This window comes from Dendrobates tinctorius, unplaced genomic scaffold (genome assembly GCF_039654945.1).
Source record: "Dendrobates tinctorius isolate UK_male_01 unplaced genomic scaffold, ASM3965494v1 ptg000367l, whole genome shotgun sequence".
NCBI lineage: Eukaryota > Metazoa > Chordata > Amphibia > Anura > Dendrobatidae > Dendrobates > Dendrobates tinctorius.
Window position 1 is genome coordinate 842,254 of NW_027362033.1, and position 6,000 is coordinate 848,253.

General features: G+C 48.0%; 1 protein-coding gene across 1 annotated transcript in view; it reads right to left on the reverse strand.

The window, feature by feature from the left end:
* The window catches only part of CCDC142 (coiled-coil domain containing 142), a 65,336-nt gene extending 59,712 nt beyond the window's left edge, over positions 1-5,624 (reverse strand). The window contains exon 1 of the mRNA XM_073562779.1: positions 5,469-5,624. The gene's annotated coding sequence lies outside the window, so the exon portion shown is untranslated. The remainder of the gene's footprint in view (positions 1-5,468) is intronic.
* Positions 5,625-6,000: the final 376 nt, after the last annotated feature.

Sequence of the window (6,000 nt, forward strand, 5' to 3'; positions counted from 1 at the left end):
TATTATATAACGGGGCAGTATACAGTGATATTATATAACGGGGCAGTATACAGTGATATTATATAACGGGGCAGTATACAGTGATATTATGTAACGGGGCAGTATACAATGATATTATATAATGGGGGCAGTATACAGTGATATTATATAACGGGGCAGTATACTGTAATGGGGGCAGTATACAGTGATATTATATAATGGGGCAGTATACAGTGATATTATATAATGGGGCAGTATACTGTAATGGGGGCAGTATACAGTGATATTATATAATGGGGCAGTATACAGTGATATTATATAACGGGGCAGTATACAGTGATATTATATAACGGGGCAGTATACTGTAATGGGGGCAGTATACAGTGATATTATATAATGGGGCAGTATACAGTAATATTATATAACGGGGCAGTATACTGTAATGGGGGCAGTATACAGTGATATTATATAACGGGGCAGTATACAGTGATATTATATAACGGGGCAGTATACAGTGATATTATATAACGGGGCAGTATACAGTGATATTATGTAACGGGGCAGTATATAATGATATTATATAATGGGGGCAGTATACAGTGATATTATATAACGGGGCAGTATACTGTAATGGGGGCAGTATACAGTGATATAATATAATGGGGCAGTATACAGTGATATTATATAACGGGGCAGTATACTGTAATGGGGGAAGTATACAGTGATATTATATAATGGGGCAGTATACAGTGATATTATATAACGGGGCAGTATACAGTGATATTATATAACGGGGCAGTATACTGTAATGGGGGCAGTATACAGTGATATTATATAACGGGGCAGTATACTGTAATGGGGGCAGTATACAGTGATATTATATAATGGGGCAGTATACAGTGATATTATATAACGGGGCAGTATACAGTGATATTATATAACGGGGCAGTATACTGTAATGGGGGCAGTATACAGTGATATTATATAATGGGGCAGTATACAGTGATATTATATAACGGGGCAGTATACTGTAATGGGGGCAGTATACAGTGATATTATATAATGGGGCAGTATACAGTGATATTATATAATGGGGCAGTATACAGTGATATTATATAACGGGGCAGTATACTGTAATGGGGCAGTATACAGTGATATAATATAATGGGGCAGTATACAGTGATATTATATAACGGGGCAGTATACTGTAATGGGGGCAGTATACAGTGATATTATATAATGGGGCAGTATACAGTGATATTATATAACGGGGCAGTATACAGTGATATTATATAACGGGGCAGTATACTGTAATGGGGGCAGTATACAGTGATATTATATAACGGGGCAGTATACAGTGATATTATATAACGGGGCAGTATACAGTAATGGGGCAGTATACAGTGATATTATATAATGGGGCAGTATACAGTGATATTATATAATGGGGCAGTATACAGTGATATTATGTAACGGGGCAGTATACAGTGATATTATATAATGGGGCAGTATACAGTGATATTATATAATGGGGCAGTATACAGTGATATTATATAATGGGGCAGTATACAGTGATATTATGTAACGGGGCAGTATACAGTGATATTATATAATGGGGCAGTATACAGTAATGGGGCAGTATACAGTGATATTATATAACGGGGCTGTATACAGTGATATTATATAATGGGGCAGTATACAGTAATGGGGCAGTATACAGTGATATTATATAACGGGGCAGTATACAGTGATATTATATAACGGGGCAGTATACAGTGATATTATATAACGGGGCAGTATACAGTGATATTATATAACGGGGCAGTATACAGTAATGGGGCAGTATACAGTGATATTATATAACGGGGCAGTATACAGTGATATTATATAACGGGGCAGTATACAGTAATGGGGCAGTATACAGTGATATTATATAACGGGGCAGTATACAGTGATATTATATAATGGGGCAGTATACAGTGATATTATATAACGGGGCAGTATACAGTAATGGGGCAGTATACAGTGATATTATATAACGGGGCAGTATACAGTAATGGGGCAGTATACAGTGATATTATATAACGGGGCAGTATACAGTGATATTATATAACGGGGCAGTATACAGTAACGGGGCAGTATACAGTGATATTATATAACGGGGCAGTATACAGTAATGGGGCAGTATACAGTGATATTATATAACGGGGCAGTATACAGTGATATTATATAACGGGGCAGTATACAGAAATGGGGCAGTATACAGTGATATTATATAACGGGGCAGTATACAGTAATGGGGCAGTATACAGTGATATTATATAACGGGGCAGTATACAGTGATATTATATAATGGGGCAGTATACAGTAATGGGGCAGTATACAGTGATATTATATAACGGGGCAGTATACAGTGATATTATATAACGGGGCAGTATACAGTGATATTATATAACGGGGCTGTATACAGTGATATTATATAATGGGGCAGTATACAGTGATATTATATAACGGGGCAGTATACAGTGATATTATATAACGGGGCAGTATACAGTAATGGGGCAGTATACAGTGATATTATATAACGGGGCAGTATACAGTAATGGGGCAGTATACAGTGATATTATATAACGGGGCAGTATACAGTGATATTATATAACGGGGCAGTATACAGTAATGGGGCAGTATACAGTGATATTATATAACGGGGCAGTATACAGAAATGGGGCAGTATACAGTGATATTATATAACGGGGCAGTATACAGTAATGGGGCAGTATACAGTGATATTATATAACGGGGCAGTATACAGTGATATTATATAACGGGGCAGTATACAGTGATATTATATAACGGGGCTGTATACAGTGATATTATATAATGGGGCAGTATACAGTAATGGGGCAGTATACAGTGATATTATATAACGGGGCAGTATACAGTGATATTATATAACGGGGCAGTATACAGTAACGGGGCAGTATACAGTGATATTATATAACGGGGCAGTATACAGTGATATTATATAACGGGGCAGTATACAGTAACGGGGCAGTATACAGTGATATTATATAACGGGGCAGTATACAGTGATATTATATAACGGGGCAGTATACAGTAATGGGGCAGTATACAGTGATATTATATAACGGGGCAGTATACAGTGATATTATATAACGGGGCTGTATACAGTGATATTATATAATGGGGCAGTATACAGTAATGGGGCAGTATACAGTGATATTATATAACGGGGCAGTATACAGTAATGGGGCAGTATACAGTGATATTATATAACGGGGCAGTATACAGTGATATTATATAATGGGGCAGTATACAGTGATATTATATAACGGGGCAGTATACAGTGATATTATATAACGGGGCAGTATACAGTGATATTATATAATGGGGCAGGACACAGTGATGGGGGGCAGGACACAGTGATGGGGGGCAGGACACACTGATGGAGGGCAGGACACAGTGATGGGGGGGCAGGACACAGTGATGGGGGGGCAGGACACAGTGATGGGGGGCAGGACACAGTGATGGGGGGGCAGGACACAGTGATGGGGGGGCAGGACACAGTGATGGGGGGCAGGACACAGTGATGCGGGGGCAGGACACACTGATGGGGGGCAGGACACAGTGATGGGGGGCAGGACACACTGATGGGGGGGCAGGACACACTGATGGGGGGCAGGACACAGTGATGGGGGGGCAGGACACAGTGATGGGGGGCAGGACACAGTGATGGGGGGGCAGGACACAGTGATGGGGGGGCAGGACACACTGATGGGGGGCAGGACACAGTGATGGGGGGCAGGACACACTGATGGGGGGGCAGGACACACTGATGGGGGGCAGGACACAGTGATGGGGGGGCAGGACACAGTGATGGGGGGCAGGACACAGTGATGCGGGGGCAGGACACACTGATGGGGGGCAGGACACACTGATGGGGGGCAGGACACACTGATGGGGGGGCAGGACACACTGATGGGGGGGCAGGACACACTGATGGGGGGGCAGGACACACTGATGGGGGGGCAGGACACACTGATGGGGGGCAGGACACACTGATGGGGGGCAGGACACAGTGATGGGGGGGCAGGACACAGTGATGGGGGGCAGGACACAGTGATGCGGGGGCAGGACACACTGATGGGGGGCAGGACACACTGATGGGGGGCAGGACACACTGATGGGGGGCAGGACACACTGATGGGGGGCAGGACACACTGATGGGGGGCAGGACACAGTGATGGGGGGGCAGGACACAGTGATGGGGGGCAGGACACAGTGATGGGGGGCAGGACACACTGATGGGGGGGCAGGACACACTGATGGGGGGCAGGACACACTGATGGGGGGCAGGACACACTGATGGGGGGCAGGACACAGTGATGGGGGGCAGGACACAGTGATGGGGGGGCAGGACACACTGATGGGGGGGCAGGACACACTGATGGGGGGGCAGGACACACTGATGGGGGGGCAGGACACACTGATGGGGGGCAGGACACAGTGATGGGGGGGCAGGACACACTGATGGGGGGCAGGACACACTGATGGGGGGCAGGACACAGCGATGGGGGGCAGGACACACTGATGGGGGGGCAGGACACACTGATGGGGGGCAGGACACACTGATGGGGGGCAGGACACACTGATGGGGGGCAGGACACAGTGATGGGGGGCAGGACACAGTGATGGGGGGGCAGGACACACTGATGGGGGGGCAGGACACACTGATGGGGGGGCAGGACACAGTGATGGGGGGCAGGACACACTGATGGGGGGCAGGACACACTGATGGGGGGCAGGACACAGTGATGGGGGGCAGGACACAGTGATGGGGGGCAGGACACAGTGATGGGGGGCAGGACACACTGATGGGGGGGCAGGACACACTGATGGGGGGGCAGGACACACTGATGGGGGGCAGGACACAGTGATGGGGGGGCAGGACACACTGATGGGGGGCAGGACACACTGATGGGGGGCAGGACACAGCGATGGGGGGCAGGACACACTGATGGGGGGGCAGGACACACTGATGGGGGGCAGGACACACTGATGGGGGGCAGGACACACTGATGGGGGGCAGGACACACTGATGGGGGGCAGGACACACTGATGGGGGGCAGGACACACTGATGGGGGGCAGGACACAGTGATGGGGGGCAGGACACAGTGATGGGGGGGCAGGACACACTGATGGGGGGGCAGGACACACTGATGGGGGGCAGGACACACTGATGGGGGGCAGGACACACTGATGGGGGGCAGGACACACTGATGGGGGGCAGGACACACTGATGGGGGGCAGGACACAGTGATGGGGGGGCAGGACACACTGATGGGGGGCAGGACACACTGATGGGGGGCAGGACACAGCGATGGGGGGCAGGACACACTGATGGGGGGCAGGACACAGTGATGGGGGTCACATACATTGCACATTAGTAATTGTTGTTATTTCTCACCTTTCCGCCTCGTCTCCACAACACTCAGCACCGGAAGTGACCGCGCTGCACTCTGGGAGTTGTAGTTTACGGAAATCACAGCTATGAAGTGACGACTTCCAACAGACAGTGTGGAGTAGGCGGGGCTTACATGTGTCACATGATCGTAGACAGGAACCAATAGGAATCATCACCTCCTACTGAGCGAGGAAGAGCGAACAGTAAATATCCCATCATCTACTGGAGCATTGCGCCCCCTAGTGGTCACACCCTGGATATTCCCATCATGTGCAGGAGCATTGTGCCCCCTAGTGGTCACATCCTGGATATTCCCATCATCTCTAGGAGCATTGTGCCCCCTAGTGGTCACATCCTGGATATTCCCAACATCTACAGGAGCATTGTGCCCCCTAGTGGTCACACCCTGGATATTCCCAGCATCTACAGGAGCATTGTGCCCCCTAGTGGTCACACCCTGGATATTCCCATCATCTGCAGGAGCATTGTGCCCCCTTAGTGGTCACATCCTGGATAATCCCATCATCTGCAGGAG